This window comes from Mustelus asterias, chromosome 4, assembly GCF_964213995.1.
Source record: "Mustelus asterias chromosome 4, sMusAst1.hap1.1, whole genome shotgun sequence".
NCBI lineage: Eukaryota > Metazoa > Chordata > Chondrichthyes > Carcharhiniformes > Triakidae > Mustelus > Mustelus asterias.
Window position 1 is genome coordinate 76,944,493 of NC_135804.1, and position 19,574 is coordinate 76,964,066.

At 47.0% G+C, this 19,574-nt stretch overlaps 1 protein-coding gene across 1 annotated transcript in view; it reads right to left on the bottom strand.

The window, feature by feature from the left end:
• Positions 1-19,180, bottom strand: part of btk (Bruton agammaglobulinemia tyrosine kinase) — a 162,102-nt gene extending 142,922 nt beyond the window's left edge. Inside the window, exon 1 of the mRNA XM_078211205.1 lies at positions 19,051-19,180. The gene's annotated coding sequence lies outside the window, so the exon portion shown is untranslated. The remainder of the gene's footprint in view (positions 1-19,050) is intronic.
• Positions 19,181-19,574: the final 394 nt, after the last annotated feature.

The window sequence follows — 19,574 nt, forward strand, 5'->3', positions numbered from 1 at the left end:
AAATGCAATATGAGGAAAAACATTTTCACATAACGAGTGGTTGTAGTCTGGAATGCACTGCCTGCAAGTGTGGTGGAGGGAGCTTCAATCCAGGCATTCAGGAGGGCATTAGATGCTTGTTCAAATAGAAACAATGTGCAGGAAGACAGGGAAAAGGCAGGGGAATGGCATTAAGTCATGATGCTTGTTTGGAGAGCTGGTGCTGAGACGATGGGCCAAATGGCCTCCTTCTGTGCCATAAACATATCTGAAAATCTGTGAAAACCTTTTAACTCCAGCACGGGTTAGCATTATCATGGAGGAAACGCAGTAGTAATGTGCATACAGCAAACTCTCACAAACAGCAAGATGATAAAATCTGATATTTTTGTTACTTTGATTGAGGGATAAAGATTGGGCTGTTTTTGTTACCAATGCCGTGCATGCTCTTTTCTGAGTATTTTACTCTGGGTGTGGTTTTGGAGAATGGGGCGGGATCATGGTGGGGGAACCAGGAAGTGAGGACTTCTTTGACTGTATTTGAGTTCCTGAGCATGTTTTTTCATCCAACCACAACATCAATATCCTAATCTTTCCCTGGGCCTCCCCTACTAGACCCACACAACCCTTATGCAAAGGGAGTGGGTTTTGTGTGTGATGCACCATTGATTACGCAAAGACTCGTTGTTGCGAAATAACAGGCTTTTATCAACAAAGAACTGGAGCACACCCGAACCAATAGCTAATCCGAACTGAGGCAAAAGGGGCGGAGAGCAGTCACCTTTACACCCTGAGAAGGGCGGAGCCCCGGATTGAGGCAGCAGGGGCGTGTCCAGGCATATCACATAAACTATCACATAAACAGACAACTACAGGGGTTCACCACATTCACCCCCTGTTTAAAAACGTTCGGCGGGGGGGGGGAGGTGGGGGGGGGGGCAGGGGGTTGGTGGGACGACAGCCACAGAGTTACAAGTTCAGTCTCTCCGGGGGCTGGATCTGCCGCTGCGACCGCCGCAGTGTCGGCCGTGGTGCTGGTTCAGGAGGCCGCGGTGATGAGTCAGACGCCAGTCCATAATCGGTGAAGCCGTCCATAGCGCCTTCAGACTGCCGAGTGTCTGGAGGCTGCTCCTGGGGCTCAGGCGTGCCGTACACGGGGGCTAAATGAGCATGCTGCCACCCTGGTGCATCATGGGCAACGTTGGGAGCTGGGGGTGAGGGGCCATGGGACGTAGTACCTGCGGGTGCCAGGTCGCGAATGGAGACCGTGTCCTAACGCCCGTCGTGATACGCCACATAGGCGTATTGGGGGTTGGCATGGAGGAGCCGGACCGTTTCAACCAGGGGGTCCGATTTATGGGTCCACACGTGCTTCCGGAGCAAGACAGGGCCTGGGGACGTCAGCCACGACGGTAGTGAGGTCCCCGAGGAGGACTTCCTGGGGAAAACAAACATTCGTTCATGAGGGGTGGCGTTGGTAGCCGTGCACAGTAGTGACCTAATTGAGTGTGGAGCATCAGGAAGGACCTCTTGCCAGTGGGAGACTGGAAGACCCTTAGACCGGAGAGCTAATAAAACGGCCTTCCAGACTGTCGCATTCTCCCTCTCCACCTGTCCGTTCCCCCTGGGGTTGCAGCTGGTGGCCCTACTCGAGGCTATGCCTTTGGAGAGTAGGTACTGGCGCAGCTCGTCACTCATAAAAGAGGAACCCCGGTCGCTATGAATATAGCTGGGGAAACCAAACAGGGTGAAGAGGCTGTGCAGGGCCCTGATGACCTTGGCCGAGGTCATATCCGGGGACAGGGAATAGCGAAGGCGAACCGCGAATACTCATCGATGACGTTGAGGAAATATATGTTGCGGTCAGAGGAGGGGAGGTGGCCTTTGAAGTCAATGCTTAGGCGTTCGAAAGGGCGGGTGGCTTTGATGAGGTGCGCTCTGTCTGGCTGATAGAAGTGCAGCTTGCACTCCGTGCAGACTTGGCAGTGCCTGGTTATAGACCTGACTTCCTCAATGGAATAGGGCAGGTTCCGGGCCTTGATGAAGTGGAAGAACCTGGTCACCCCCGGGTGGCAGAGGTCATCGTGGAGAGTCTGTAACCGGTCTAGGTTCACGCTGGCACAGGTCCCCCGGGACAGGTTGTCTGGGGGCTCATTGAGCTTCCCAGGCCAGTACAAAATGTCGTAATTGTAGATGGAGAGCTCGATCCTCCACCTCAAAATCTTATCGTTCTTGATTTTGCCCCGCTGCGCGTTACTGAACATAAAGGCAACGGACCGTTGGTCCGTGAGCAGGGTGAACCATTTGCCAGCTAAGTAGTGGCGCCAGTGCCGCACAGCCTCCACGATGGCTTGTGCCTCTTTTTCGACAGAGGAGTGTCGAATTTCAGGGCCCTGGAGGGTGCGCGAGAAGAAGGCCACAGGTCTGCCCGCCTGGTTAAGAGTGGCGGCTGGGGCAAAATCAGACACATCGCTCTCCACCTGGAATGGGGTGGATTCGTCTACAGCGTGCATCGTGGCCTTCGCGATATCCGCTTTGATGCGGTCAAAGGTCAGCCGAGCCTCCGCCGCTCGGGGAAAAGATGTGGATTTGATGAGCGGACGGGCTTTGTCCGCATAATTGGGGACCCACTGGGCATAGTATGAGAAGAAGCCTAGGCATCTCCTCAGTGCTTTGAGGGTGGCGGGGAGGGGAAGTTCCAGGAGGGGACGCATGCGGTCAGGATCAGGGCCGATGACCCCGTTCTCCACAACACAACCAAGGATGGCGAGGCGGCGCGTGCGGAATACGCACTTCTCCTTATTATAGGTCAGGTTGAGGAGTGCCGCAGTGTGGAGGAATTTTTGGAGGTTGGCGTCATGGTCCTGATGATCATGGCCGCAGATGGTGACGTTATCCAGGTACGGGAAGGTGGCCCGCAGCCCGTTCTGGTCCACCATTCGGTCCATCTCATGTTGGAAAACCGAGACCCCATTGGTGACGCCGAAGGGGACCCGAAGGAAGTGATAGAGACGGCCATCCGCCTCGAAGGCAGTGTATTGGCGGTCTTCCGGGCGGATAGGGAGCTGGTGGTATGCAGACTTCAAATCAATGGTGGAGAACACCCGATATTGCGCAATCTGATTGACCATGTCAGATATGCGGGGAAGGGGATACCTGTCCAGCTGCGTGTATCGGTTGATGGTCTGACTGTAGTCAATAACCATGCGATGTTTCTCCTCAGTCTTAACAACCACCACTTGGGCTCTCCAGGGGCTGGTACTGGCCTCAATGATCCCCTCCCCCAGGAGGCTTCGCACCTCGGACTTGATAAACGCTCTATCTCCAGCGCTGTACCGTCTGCTTTTGGTGGCAATGGGCTCGCAGTCGGGGGTGAGGTGTTCAAAGAGCGAGGGAGGGGCAACTTTAAGGGTCGAGAGACCACAGGTAGTGCGCGGTGGCTGGTCTAATAGCTGTAGATTTTGGATGGAGATTGGGGGAAAAGGCCCATTATACACCATGGTGACGCTCCCAAGGTGACACATGAAATCTAGGCCCAGTAGTACGGCAGCGCAGAGCTGTGGCAGCACGAGGAGCCTGCACTTCTCGTACACCGTGCCCCATACAGTCAGAGTAGCTACACAGTAGCCGAGGACATTCACCGACTGGGACGTCGAAGCCATAGAGATTGATTGCTGCATTGGCAGTACTGGCAGTGCGTAGCACCTCACCGTGTTAGGGTGGATGAAACTCTCCGTACTCCCACTATCAAATAAGCAGTTAGTAGTGTGGCCGTTTACCTTGATGTCCATCATAGACCAGGCGAGTTGGTGAGGCCTGGATTGGTCCAATGCGACTGAGGCCACCGTCGGATTAGGCGATGCGGTGGACGGTTCCCAAATTGGCGGCCCCCGTGACTCGCACGTGGCTGACGTCATCCAAGATGGCGGCTCCCGTGGGTCGCACGTGGCAGATGGCGTCCATGATGGTGGCCTCCGTGGGTCGCACACGGCCGATGGCATCCAAAATGGCGGCTCCCGCGGATCGCACGTGGCCGATGGCGTCGAAGACAGTGCCTCCCGTGGATCACACGCGGCGCTGCTGGGCTTGGGGGCCGATTTTGCCTTGCAAACTTTCAGGTAATGGCCCTTCTTACCGCAGCCAGAGCAGATCGCGTCTTTCGCCAGGCAGCGTCGTCGTGGGTGCTTCTCCAGGCCGCAGAAGTAGCACCTCGGGCCTCCGGAGACTGCCGCAGTGGTCAGTTCAGCATCGGGACGGGGCGTGGCGTAGGTTTGCGGCCCTCCCGGGTACAGAGATGGCTGCGGTCACCGCGGTGCGCCCTCGTGGTCGGGGGTGTGGGCTTCGAGGTTCCGGAAAGCCACCTCCAGCAAGCCAGCAAGCTCCACAGTTTTCTTCAGGTCCAGCCCACCTTGTTCCAGCAGGCGCTGCCAGATATAGGTCGACCCGATGCCCGCGACAAAGGCATCTCTGATCAGGTCGTCGGCGTTTTGGTCGGCTGAAACGGCCTTGCAGTTGCAGGCTCTGCCGAGTGCACACAGTTCGCGCAGGAATTGCTCAGCTGATTCCCCCGGCTGCTGTCTGTGAGTGGCCAGCAGGTGTCTGGCGTAGACCTCATTCGGCTGCCGGTTGTACTGGCTCTTTAGGAGATCGATTGCCTCCTGGTAAGTTTCCGTGTCTCGGATTAGGGCGAAGACGTGAGTGCTGACGCGGGCGTGGAGCACGTGTAGTTTGTTGATGTCGGTTACGACAATGGAGGAGGAGGCGATGAAGGTCTCAAAGCAGCGCAGCCAGTGATCAAAAGAATTTGAGGCCCCAACAGCCTGAGGATCCAAGTCCAATTTATCAGGTTTCAGGAGTTGCTCCATCCCAAAATTTTTGTTAATAAAATTGATGCACCATTGATTACACAAAGACTCGTTATTGCGAAATAACAGGCTTTTATTAACAAAGAACTGGAGCACTCCCAAACCGATAGCTAATCCAGACTGAGGCAAAAGGGGCGGAGAGCAGCCACCTTTATACCCCGAGAAGAGCGGAGCCCCGGATTGAGGCAGCAGGGGCGTGTCCAGGCATATCACATAAACTATCACATAAACAGACAACTACAGTGGTTCACCACAGTGTCCATGCAGCGGATCCCATCTGACCTTCCCCAACCCCTTTATCCACTGATTTATTTTTCTTGTAATTGTAACTCTCCATTGCTAACCCTGTTCTCACCCTGCTGCAAAGACTATCATTGTTTTATGATGGCAAGGCCTAACTGCCTGAAGACAATTATTAACCAACTCCCATCTCCTTCCAGACCACAACTCCACTATCAGTGACAAACCAGTAGTCCCTGATCCCTGTTACGTTGTCCTGCTGGCCCCACAAGCATGTAGTCATTCCATTTCTGAGTGTGCGCATACCAGTGTGCATGTGCTGTCGGGTATCAGTGGCCGTCTTGCACAGCCATCTTGCTTCGTTGGCAGGAGACACTGGCCAGACTTTTATGCTCTCCCACTGGTGTGTTAGTAGGTGGGGGGTGTAGGGGAAGGGGGGAGTGTGAAATCGAAGGGATGGGATTCCCTTCAGGTTCTCACCTGCCCCAACCACACAGTGCTTTTACACTGAAGCAGACAAGTCCTTGGACAGGGAAAGCTGCCCTTAACCCAGTTGAGGCCATTCAGTGGCCACTTAAGGGCTATTCCTGCCCAACCTCAATTTTTAGGCCGGCAGGAGGATAGAACTTGTTTGCAGGAAAACCAAAAATCAACAGAGTTACACTCAGGCATGGAGGGGATTGGTGGGGTGCGGGGGAAGATTCATCAGAAGACCCCTTCTGCAGTTGGGTGCCTTCCCTTCCCCACCCCTTCTGGACCACAATCCAGCCTCCTTGGCCTCTCCAACGAAACCCTGATCATCCCCTTCTCATCCTCCCAGGCCTTCCTTACTGCCCCCTACTTACGTGGGCCTCCAGTACCTGGACAAAATGTCAGGTGTCCACCTGTATTTCTTCTTCTGTCCATTGTAGTGCTGCTGCTGCAGGGACTGCGGGGCTGTCAGCCAGTCTGAATGGCCAGCAGCTCTCTAAGGTGAGACTTTCTCATGAATGAGGGGTGGATGTTCTTCTGCAGCCACTTACCGCTCGTTCTAGCATGAAATGGCTCCGGGGCACTCTTTGTGAGTGGGGATACGTTGCCCACCTGCTCTTCAGATGGTGGAAAGCGAGATCCTGCCACCCAAAAAAATCAGGTCACAGTGTATATGGACCAAGACACTCGAGAAGATTCTCCTGCTCTTCTTCAAAGTAGTGCCATGGGATCTTTTACATCCACCCAAACAGGCAGATAGGGCCTCAGTTCAACAGTCCATCCAAGCAGCCCCTTCAACAGTGCAGCACTCCATTATAATGCAGCTCTGTAATCTCAGCTTTCAGTATTTGCTTAAGTCCTGGAGTGGGATTTTAACTGAGAAATTATGACTCAGAAACAAAAGTGCTACCAACTGAACCACAGCTGACAGATCATATTTCTACTTGCACTGTAAAATTTGGAGGACATTGTAACGTCTGCACTTCTATTTTAGTGCAATTTTCAGCAGGTTTTGAGTAACTTCCCCCTTAACCCGCTCCTACTCCCTGATTAAGACCATTTGCAGAAAGCGAAGAATTGCCCCATTTCAAGGTTCCGTGGTAGTGTTCTTATCTCTACATCCTTAAGGTTGTGGGTTTAAGACCCGCTCGAAACTCCATTGCAGTGCTGCATTGTCAGAAATGCTGTCTTTCAAATGAGACATTAAAACAAATCCTTGCTGAAACCCTCTGCCTTCAGCGGAACTCTCACTCTCTCTCTGATCCTTGATTAATATTTGTCCCCCAACCACCAGATGATCTGGTTATTTATCACATTGCTGTTTGTAGGTGTCTGCTGTATGCAAATTGTCAGCTGCATTTCCGACATTACAACAGAAAGTACATTGCATAGAGCCTTGCAGCACAGAATGAGGACATTTGGACCATTCTGTCAAACTATTCCACTCTCCTGCTCTTTCCCCACACTCCTGCAACTTTTTTCCCTTTATTACTTTCTCTTCTGAAAGTTATTACTGAATCTGTTTCCACCGTTTCAGGCAGTGCATTCCAGATCATAACAACTTGTCCTTGTAAAATAAATTCTCTTAACTCTCTTCTGGCTTTTTTTTGCTAATGATTTTATTCTGGGCTGCATTTTACATGCCCCTACTGGGCTTGATTTCTGGACAGGTGCCCACTTTACCACATATCCCTGAACTCGCCCCATAAGTAAGAAGTCTCACAACACCAGGTTAAAGTCCAACAGGTTTATTTGGTAGCAAAAGCCACTAGCTTTCGGAGCGCTGCTCCTTCGTCAGGTAAGTGGGAGTTGGTGGGAAGGGCCGGAAAACCCTATCCACTGTGTGTATGTTTTTTTTCACGAGGCATGGGTGTCACTGGCTAAACCAGCATTTATTGCCTATCCCTAATCCAGGGGGTGGGCAGATGCCAGAACCTGCAGCATGCACGCCATTTTTAAATAGGTAATCAAGGGTGAGTTAGGCTTGTTGTCATTGTAGCCAATTGTACCTGATAATACGTTGCACTCACCATAAAACAGTTGGTATGGGCAGGCTGACAGGAGTAAAGCAGCCCAATTTTTAAAATAAATTCTTCAAAGGGCAGGAGGGAGGGAGCTCTATCTTAGGGGGTGGGATTTCCTCTCCAGTGAGGGCCGGAGGTCTCATACTGGCTCTGATAAGCCTGCCTGCAATGCTTGATGGCTGGATGGCATGAAGCTGGTGGGCTCCATGTCGAATTTGCTTCTGGTGGTGGGGGCAAGCTGTCCACCCACCCTTATAATATTCAGCCCCTTGTGTCCTTTAGTTACTGATCCTGCTGTCAGTGCAAAGATGGTCTTCACAGTTACTGCTCGCCATTGGTTACTGGTGGGATCTTCTGGTCCTGCCGATGTCTATGGAGTTTGAGGTGGCTGGCCCATCCCACCTTAGGGGGATCCCTTCAGTGGGACCGGAAGATTCCGTTGGTGGGAAGGGCCGGAAAACCCTATCCTCTGTGTGTATTCTTTTTCACGAGGCACGGGTGTCACTGGCTAAACCAGCATTTATTGCCTATCCCTAATTGCCCTTGAGAAGGTGGTGATGAGCTGCCATCTTGAACATCTGCGACACAAATATTTTCTTTGTTCATGATGGAACTAAAACAAAACCCCCTCACAGCGGGTATTTCTGTAAATGTTCATGGCCCTGAAACATTATTAATATTTTTCTGATTTGTATCAAACAGAGAAGTTGTCAGTGCTGGCTAATGACACAATCGCCAGGTGCAGATTAAATTACAAAACCCATACGTAACTGCACTTACAGTGTAATGACCTCTTTTCAAATATCATAGACCTATTGACAGAGAAATTTATCCACACCCTGCTTGCTTTTTGGGTGCTGAACAGTTCCCTAAGGATGGTATCTTTAAAAAGGGATCATGGGTCAGGATCATTTCCTCACCCCAACCCAGGACCTGACAACAATATGTCCCTCCGCATGATTTTCTGGGAGGATTTTCCTAATTGTCCAGGTGCATTATACATTAAAGGAGGGTAGGTGTATTGTTGAGGCTGCAAGCTCAATTGGAGAGTCTACAACCTTGAAAGGACGATGGCCCCACAGACAGGGGTAGATGCTGCTGCTGCTGCAGGATGGAAAGTGTGAGGCCACTCCATCTCAGAGGAGTCCTCTGGAAGAGCCACAGTTGCTTGACTACCCTAGTGCAGAGAGGGATGACCAGTGATCATACTCTGACCTGGTGAAAGCTGTGGTGACTCTGGGAGGTATTAACAAGGAGGCATCTCTCTCCCAAGGCCAGCCAGAAGCAAGCCGCCTCCAGGAACCTGACAGGTTTGGCCCTGGCATTGTTGTGCAGGTCCATCATTGGGAAGATCCTGGTGGCAGACACAATCAGCCACAAATTGGCAGTAAATTATTCAACTTGGCTGCCTGCCAATGACACGTGGGTCAACTCTCCTGGTGATAACCCTCTCCAAGAAGGTTGCCCGGAGATGGAAAGACGTCGGACCTCTGACTGGTTCCACCTTTCATCCCGCCAGGAAATTTCCACCCTCAGTCTCCAACATGGCAGGCAAGAAAATCACCATGTAACTGGAAGTGCAATGCCTACTCCAAAGAGATGGCGAGATGGTGGCATAATGATCATGTCAATGGACTAACAATCTAGAGGCCCCAACCAATACCCTGAGGACATGGATTCAAATCCCACCACTTTTAAATTCAATTAATAAATCTGGAATTGAAAGCCTGTCATAGTAATGGTGACTATGATTGTGTTTAAAAGTTCAAGTTCTTTCGGGAAGGAAATCTGCCATCCTTGCCCAATCTGGCCTACAAGTGACTTCAGACCCACAGCAGTGTGGTTGGCTCTTAACTGCCCTCTGAAATGTTCAGTTCAAGGGCAATAAGGGATGGTCTACAACTTCTGGCCTTACCAGCGATGCCCACTTACCATAAACGAATAAAGGAAGGCCAAAAATATCATTGAGCAATGACCATACCTGAGATAAACGTCAGATCCTGTGAATCAGTACAACCAACAAGGGAAGGAGGTTAGGGTTAGGGTTACGATGAAGGGTCTTCCAGACTCGAAATGTTGGCTCTATTCTCTCTCCACAGATGCTGTCAGACCTGCTGAGTTTTTGTGTTTTTTGTTTCAGATTCTAGCATCTGTAGTATTTTGCCTTTATATTAGGGAAGGTGGTGGGCTGGGTAGAGGTAGAGTTTGTTGGGAGGAAGCGGGCGAGTCAGGCTGGGTAGAGGTGGAGTGGGTTTGGGAGGAGGAATTCAACGGGAGGAAGGGGAGAACCATCCTCACCTCAGACTTGCAAGATTGCAGTTTATGTCCCATTGCAGAGACTTGAGTGCACAAATCGAGCTGACACATTCCAGTGTGACACTGAGGGAGTGCTACACTGTCCATGATGTTTGCCAGGATTCTCTAGCCTTCCCACGGCACTTTTCTCAGCAGCAAGAGGCAGCGCACCATTGGCTCATACTCGAGAATATTTGAAGTGGAAGTTTTACAGACAGGAAACTCAAATCAAAATTCTTACTAAATTTCTAGTTAAGAAAGCCCACCAACACCTCTACTTTCTCAGAAGACTAAGGAAATTTGGCATGTCAGCTACAACTCTCACCAACTTTTACAGATGCACCATAGAAAGCATTATTTCTGGTTGTATCACAGCTTGGTATGGCTCCTGCTCTGCCCAAGGCCAGAAGAAATTACAAAGGGTCGTAAATGAAGCCAGTCCATCACGCAAACAGTCTCCCATCCATTGATTCTGTCTACATTTCCTGCTGCCTCAGAAAGGCAGCCAGCATAATTAAGGGCCCCACACATACTCTCTTCCATCTTCTTCCATCAGGAAAAAGATACAAAAGTCATGTACAAACCGACTCAAGAACAGCTTCTTCCCTGCTGCCATCAGACTTTTGAATGGACCTTTCTCACACTGAGTTGATATTCCTCTACACCCTAGCTATGAGTGTAACACTACATTCTGCACTCTCCTTTTCTTTCTCTATGAATGGTATGCTTTGTATAGCATGCAAGAAACATGTATATAATACATTTGACAATAATAAATCAAATTAAAAAAAGATTAGAATTGGAATTGCTGTCAATGGGACTTTATTGTGCATAAATTGGCTGACACATTTCCCTCAAAAGTCCTCAAAAAAATCCTGAAATATCACTTTATTTCTGCTTCTGTTTTCAGATTTGCAAAGTGTTGCTGTGTTAGAATTTCTGTAGAGACAAATAATTTTTAACAAGAAATTCGAACTTCTGTTTTTTTACTGAAAGGATGTCATGTTTTCATGTGTTTTTCTTACTGTTACTGTATCAAATTACTAAAAACACTGTTGACTAAACATCATTTCCTTGTGTATTAAACTTTAAACCATAGAAATAAACAGTTTCTTGTTACTTGTCACTCTCGCCAGATTTGCACATCTCATAGCAAACAGTTGCACCAACAGTTGCACCAAACTTCCAGTAGCTTTCTTCCTTTCTGCTTTGCCAATCAGGTAACTTCTAACCCCAGAACTGTCTTTCACTATGAGGGTTACACTGTACATTTCATCCTCTAGCTCTAGATACATCTTCCAGCCTCTTTGAACTCCCCACAAACACAGTCTTCCAACTGAGCATAAGCTTTCACGCATGTTCTATTGTTGTGAAGTTAGTATTTGTAAAATTATAAAAAATTGTAAAAATGCGAAGAGTTGTAAATAGCATTGTCTGTTTAAAAGAAAAGTCATTTTTTGCTATGCTTGGTGAGTTAAAAGAGCTGCAGGGTGCAAGTATATAGATTGAAACAATATATCAAAGGCAAAATCAACAAGCCTTGGCAAAAGGCTTTAGGCATTTGAATCAGAACATGTTTTTGAAGTTTAGCCAGCTCCAGAAAACTGCCAGAAAACAGCCTGCCAGCGACTGCCACAGATCTCAGCTACAGAGAGAGAGACACACACAGACAGCAACTCTCTGTCAGTGCAACCGTCACATTTATGTCTTAAAATACAGCCTCATCTCAATCGTAAAGAGACCAAAAGAAGATAGTGAAGGCAGAAGAAATCAGCAAAGAAGAAAGGAGGTCCCGGAAGACGACAAACCTGATTGCATTTTGAGTGTGACTAAGAATTATATATATTTTTTGTTAATAAGTGGGAATTGCAATTATCTGAACAACATTCCATTAGAATAGTGTTTTATTCAGTTTGTTAATAGTTTAGTTAACCTGTTTATTGTTAGTTAGATAAATAAGAATATTATTTGTTGGTTTTTCAGAGAGTCTCAGGTAGTTATTTTGATCTGACCACTAAAAGCTGTTGAAGGGCAGATAATCCCCCTTCTCACAAACAGTTTATGAAGGGAGGTACTTCTCTTTGAGTGGTTGAGTGTTAGTTCTCAGAGAGGAGATCAACCTCCCCTTCGTAACACTATGTGGTGAACAAAAAGAATCAGCATTTTGTTTTGCTTATGGGTGCAGGCCAGGTTAATTATACTTTTTCTTGCTCTTTACCTCTTAGTTGGCTGCATACCACAGGACAAAACTGCAAGCCCTTCTGTGATATTTCTGGGTTATAGGGAAGCCTGATCTCAAAATATATTCTTCTTCATGAGAAGTATCTTAAGTACTTTGTTCAACAATGCCTTTCACTTGTGTATCTTAATGATATGATTACTATTATGTCATACAATTAACTCCACATTGCATTGTTAAGGCCACAATCAAATTAGCCGTGATTTTATTGAATTGGGGAACAATATTGATGGACTGAATGGGCAGTAATGTTCCCATTTCTTATGTTCTTATGTTCTAAACCTGGAAAATCATAAAGGATGATGTTATAGTTATGAGCTTTATAAGATTATTATGTTTTAGGGCTATGTCTTTTAATTCATAAGATTATGATATTTTGCTTTAAATATAGGGCAGGTGAAAGTGGTCATGAGACCTGTGAGTGAGAAACACATTGGCTTTCTATCTAGTTAGGAATATTAATTAGTTATCTTTGATCACAACTACCTTCCATCTTAGAAGTGAAGGAATAGGTTCCAGCACAATTGTTTACAACTTGATATTGATACCACTTATTTGGGACTTCAAGAGATACAATATAATGAATTCCAGCCTCATTTAACTACTTAGAAAATCAGTCTTCAAACTGGGAATTGTAGATTTTGGGACAGCTGCCATTGACCGAAGTATTCTCAATAAAACCAAAGTGAGTAATTTTGATCTCTAAAAATTAAACCATCTTGACTTACTGTCAGGCAGACTCACTCACAGGTCTCATGACCACTTTCACCTGCCCTATATTTAAAGCAAAATATCATAATCTTATGAATTAAAAGACATAGCCCTAAAACATAATAATCTTATAAAGCTCATAACTATAACATCATCCTTTATGATTTTCCAGGTTTAGAACATAAGAACATAAGAAATGGGAACATTACTGCCCATTCAGTCCATCAATATTGTTCCCCAATTCAATAAAATCACGGCTAATTTGATTGTGGCCTTAACAATGCAATGTGGAGTTAATTGCATGACATAATAGTAATCATATCATTAAGATACACAAGTGAAAGGCATTGTTGAACAAAGTACTTAAGATACTTATAAAAAAAGACTGCTAGGACTCTGGGATTGGGAGGTGGGAAACAGACAAATGTAATCTGCATTCTTTGTATAAATCTGTTACCAAGAAAAATATCTCCTGTCTAGTATCCTATTTCACTAACTGGCTTGTGTTCAGATTAGCACCTATAATCCTAGAGTCATAGAGGGTATACACCACAGAAAAAGGCTCTTTGGCCCATCACATCTGCGCCAGCCAATGACAAACCACCTAACTATTCTGATCCCATTTTCCAGCACTTAGTCCATAGCCTTGTATGCCTTAGCATTCAAGTGTACATCTAAATACTTCTTAAATGTTATGAGGGTCTCTGCCTCCACCACCTTTTTAGGCAGTGAGTTCCAGACTCCCACCACCCTTTGGATGAAAAGGTTCTTCCTCACATTCCCTCTGAATATCCTGCCCTTATCTTAAATCTATACCCCCGGTCATTGACCCGTCCATTAAGAGGAGAAATTTCTTCCTATCTCTCTTGCCAATCAGAAATCTAACTCAGCCTTGAATATAGTCAAATCAATGACACAGCCTCCACTGCTTTCTGAGGAAGAGAATTCCAAAGATTAACAGCCCTCTGAGGGAAGAAATTATTCAAGAACTTCATAAATGGGAGATACTTGGAATATAGTGTTCAATTCTGGTCACCACACTATCGGAAGGACGTGGAGGCTTTGGAGAGGGTACAGAAAAGATTTACCAGGATGTTGCCTGGTATGTAGGGCATTAGCAATGAAGAGAGGTCGAAGATACTTGGTTTGTTCTCACTGGAATGACGGAGGTTGAGCGGTGACCTGATAGAAGTCTACAAGATTATGAGGGGCATGGACAGAATGAATAGTCAGAAGCTTTTTCCGAGGGTGGAAGAGTCAATTACTAGGGGGCATAGGTTTAAGGTGTGAGGGGCAAGGTTTAAAGGAGATGTATGAAGCATGTTTTTTACACAGAGGGTGGTGGGTGCCTGGAACTCTCTGCCTGGGGAGATAGTGGAAGCAGATACGATGACTTTTAAGGGGCATCTTGATAAATACATGAATAGGATAGGAATCGAGGGATATGGTCCCTGGAAAGGTAGGGCATTTTAGTCCAGAATGGCAGCATGGTTGGTGCAGACTTGGAGGGCTGAAAGGCCTGTTCCTGTGCTGTAATTTTCTTTTGTTCTTTGTTTTTATATCATATTTTAAAACTGTGCCCTGAGTTCTAGATTCTCCCACAAGGAGGAATATATTCTCAGCAACCACCCTGTCAAACCTCCTCGGAATCTTTTGACCTCCCATTTTTCTAAACTCCATTGGGTATTGGCCCAATGTGCTCAATCCTTCCTTGGAAACAAGTCCTCATCCCAGGAATCAGGAACTGTCCATGAACAACTTCCAATGCAAGCCTATCCCTCCTTACATAAGGAGAACAGAACAGTACTCAATTTGCAAAGTGCAGTTTCACCAATGTCCTACGTGGTTGTAGAAAGATTTATCAATAAAGGTCAACATCTTGTGCCACCTGATGTAAAATGCTCAAAAACAGGTATAAGCTGTGCAAATTACTAAGCTTGCATGCAGTCCCCTGCATAGTGAAATTCATTAACTGCAAATGCTCATTAAGGAATATAGCTCAAGGAAAGCAGCCTGGTTTGTAGGGGTCTCGGGTGTTGTGTGTTGATGGGGTGTGGGGGTCTCGGATGTTGCTCATTGATGGAATGTGGGGGTCTTGGGTGTTGTGTGTTGATGGGGTGTGGGGGTCTCGGGTGTTGTGTATTGATGAGGTGTGGGGTCTTGGGAGTTATGTATTGATGGGGTGTGGGGGTCTCGGGTGTTGTTTATTGATGGGTGTGGGGATCTTGGGTGTTGTGTATTGATGGGTGTGGGGGTTTCTGGTGTTGTTTATTGATGGGGTGTGGGGGTCTTCGTTGATTATTGATGGGGTGTGGGGGTCTCAGGTGTTGTTTATTGATGGGGCGTGGGGGTCTTCGTTGATTATTGATGGGGTGTGGGGGTCTCGGGTGTTGTTTATTGATGGTCTGTGGGGGTTTCGGGTGTTGTGTGTTGATGGGGTGTGGGGGTCTCAGGTGTTGTTTATTGATGGTGTGTGGGGGTCTCGGGTGTTGTGTATTGATGGGGTGTGGGGGTCTCGTGTATTATTTATTGATGTTGTGTGGGGGTCTCGGGAGTTCTTTATTGATGGTGTGTGGGGGTCTCGGGTGTTGTGTATTGATGGGGTGTGGGGGTCTCGTGTATTATTTATTGATGTTGTGTGGGGGTCTCGGGAGTTCTTTATTGATGGGGTGTGAGGGTCGGGTGGTTTTTATTGATGGGGTGTGGGGGTCTCAGGTGTTGTTTATTGATGGGGTGTGGTGGTTTCTGGTGCTCTCAGTTCATAGAATCATAGAAACCCTACAGTACAGAAAGAGGCCATTTGGCCCATCGAGTCTGCACCGACCACAATCCCACTCAGGCCCTACCCCCATATCCCTACATATTTACCCACTAATCCCTCTAACCTACGCATCTCAGGACACTAGGGGCAATTTTAGCATGGCCAATCAACCTAACCCGCACATCTTTGGACTGTGGGAGGAAACCGGAGCACCCGGAGGAAACCCACGCAGACACGATGAGAATGTGCAAACTCCACACAGACAGTGACCCAAGCCGGGAATTGAACCCAGGCCCCTGGAGCTGTGAAGCAGCAGTGCTAACCACTGTGCTACCATGCCGCCCCTTTTAAAAAAAATTTCATTATAAACCATTTAACATCCCTGTGGTTTACGTCCTTATCATAGTCCTTTATTTAACTCATAGAATCATAGTAGTCAGTTGATGGGGTGTGGGGGTCAAGTTCCCTTAAACATCAGGTGGCTGTTTACCCTGTGAGCCAGGCAGTGATTATCCTGACAACCTTTAAGCTTGAATGGAGCCCCCTCACAGCCACTACTGTTGAACCATGTACTCAAGATTACAATTTTCAGCCAGAGTCACTTGGCAGCCACCCCTATCTGATTGTTTCTGCTCCATAACTCACTGGGTAGATATTTGGCATCATTCCTATGACCCAGACCAGGCAACACAAGCCAGAGTGCAAAGTGACTATCTTTCTTTATTTACTAACTGAACTAGAAAAAGAAAAACAAGACCTTAGTAAAACATGACCTTAGTATGCTCTCGATTCACTCCACGTGATATCAAGAAATGGTTGGAGGCACTGGATACTGCAAAGACAATGGGCCCTAATAACATTCCGGCAACAACACTAAAGACTTGTGCTCCAGAACTTGCTGCTCCCCTAGCCAAGCTTTTCCAGTACAGTTACAACATTGGCATCTATCCAATAATGTGGAACATTGCCCAGGTATGTCCTGGACACAAAAGCAGGACAAATCCAACCCGGCCAATTACCGCCCAATCAGTCTACTCTCAATCATCAGTAAAGTGATGGAACGGGTCATCAACAGTCTATCAATCAGCACCTGCTCAGCAATAACCGGCTCAATGACGCCCAGTTTAGGTTTCGCCAGTGTCACTCAGCTCCTGATCTCATTACAGCCTTGGTTCAAACATGGACAAAAGAGCTGAATTCCAGAGGTGAGGTGAGAGTGACAACCCTTGACATCAAGGCTGCATTTGACCGAGTGTGGCATCAAGGAGCCCTAGCAAAACTGGAATCAATGGGTATCGGGGCAAACTTTCCGCTGGTTGGATTCATACCTGGTACATAGGAAGGTGGCTATGGTTGTGGAGGGTCAGTCATCTCAGCTCCAGGACATCTCTGCAGGAGTCCCTCAGGTAGTGTCCTCGGCCCAACAATCTTCAGCTGCTTCATCAATGACCTTCCCTCCGTCATAAGGTCAGAAGTGGGGATGTTCGCCGATGATTGCACAATGTTCAGCACCGTTCGCGACTCCTCAGATACTGAAGCAGTTCATGTTCAAATGCAACAAGATCTGGACAATATCCAGGTTTGGGCTGACAAGTGGCAAGTAACATTCGCGCCACACAAATGCCAGGCAATGACCATCACCAATAAGAGACACTCTGACCACCGCCCTTTGACATTCAAAGGTGTAACTATCACTGAATCCCCCAATGTCAACATCTTCGGGGTTACCATTGACCAGAAACTCAACTGGACTCACCACATAAACACAGTGGCTACAAGAGCAGGTCAGAGGCTAGGAATACTGTGGCGAGTAACTCACCTCCTGACTCCCCAAAGCCTATCCACCATCTACAAGGCACAAGTCAGGAGTGTGATGGAATACTCTCCACTTACCTGGATGGGCGCAGCTCCAACAACACTCAGGAAGCTTGACACCATCCAGGACAAAGCAGCCCGCTTGATTGGCACCACATTTACAAACATTCAATCCCTCCACTACCGACACTCAGTATTAGCAGTGTGTACTATCTACAAGATGTACTGCAGCAATTCACCAAGAATCCTTAGACAGCACCTTCCAAACCCACGACCACTTCCGTTTAGAAGGACAAAGGCAGCAAAAAAATGGGAACACCACCACCTGCAAGTTCCCCTCCAAGCCACTCACCATCCTGACTTGGAAATATATCACCGTTCCTTCACAGTCGCTGGGTCAAAATCCTGGAATTCCCTCGCTAACGGCATTGAGGGTCAACCCACAGAACATGGACTGCAGCAATTCAAGAAGGCAGCTCACCACCACCTTCTCAAGGGCAACAAGGGATGGGCAATAAATGCTGGCCAGCCAGCGACACTGATGTCCCATGAATGAATTTTTAAAAAGGGCTTCATGACGAATAGTTTAAAATGTTGGAAACACCCAGCTCTGTAAAATCTCACTAACAGCAATGTCATAATGAACCTGTCCATTTTTTAGTAATGTTTACTGAAGGATAGATATCAGCCATGAAGCCTGGGAGAACTCCATGGCTCTTATTCAATATTCTCACTCACACCATGGGATTCTCTGGAGAGCTGCGAATGCTCAATCGATGAGTATTTTCAGGACTCAGAATGATGGAGTTTGGGACAGTGTAGAAATTGGAGTTGATATACATGTTCAGCCACGATCGCTCTGATTAATGGATGAGTCTTGAAGGGTTAACTGGCCTACGATTGCCCCTGTCTTTTGTGCTTTTAAGGAATTGAGCCATGGACAGGGCCTCAGTTTAAAGTATCAGATCTGAAAGGCAGTACCTCTGGCAGTGCTGTCTTTCCTCAGTATTGGCACTGAGAGATTTCTTTCTTTTGGTATGTGACCATTGCAGCAAGTTTTTAGATCGCTGTTTAAAGCAAGGTTTAAATTTCTACTCCCAAGTTAAAGGGGTAAACTTCAGTGGAAAGATAACTAAAATAAGGGTGAGAAATTAGTTTTAAAAGCAGGTTACTGTTGGCCTATGTGTAAATAACTGTGTGGCAAAAGTTGAAATATTTATTTGTGTTTCTTTGCACATTTACTGGTGGTTTTGAAAGAATCACACCTTCGATTAAGTTAGACACAGCCTTGCTGCACTGCAGACAGCGGCAGCTTAACCATGAGATACTGGGGGAGCAGGGGCTGGAGAGTACAGAGGAGAGCACAGCAGACTCAGTCCACACTTGGGTAAATTGCGAACCAAGGGAACCAGGAGAAACACAGAGACCCCTCTCCCCATCATTCACTCAGTAGGTCTGGCTTGCAGAAATACTTATCAAATACATTTACAATGCTGCAGTTCCCCAAATCCAAACAGGAAAAAGAACCAACCCACAAAAAAAACCACCTACCCACACCCCTTGTGAAAATGCAAGTTGGATTGAAATGCAATCTACAGGTTGTTACACAGAGCACACATACAGAAAGAATCCTTGTTTCTTATTACTTACCTTCTAACTATCCATGTATAGCCACCAGAATCAGTTCAACTGTTTTCTCTCACACTTTAATTTATCTGAAACAGTGGTAGCTCCACCCTGTGCCAGGAACTACTAAATAAGTTCCTCATTTCCATCAGAGGGCAGTTTTTATTTAAATGAATTTGTATTCACACATTCCCTTGCTGCCCCCTCCTGTTTGCTGCCATTCTGTACCCGGTGTCTCCAAACTGACTGCTCGATGATCTTTGTGCAGGTGATGCCTGTAGCTCAGAGATAGCACTCTCACTTCTGAAACAGAAAGTTGATTATTTAGATTGTTCTCATAATAGGCAGAATGGTGGAAGCTATCCTGAGGAGTAGCTTAATAAGAAATGGCCAGTTTGGGTTTGGAAGGACATCGCTTCAGTTCATTGAGATTATTGTAACACGAGCTATTAACGAGCACTTAAGGTGTCAGCAGCAGTTATTGTTCTAACTGTGGCTCACTTTTACCTCTGAGTCAGGTTATAGCATCAAGAACGAATCCACAGATG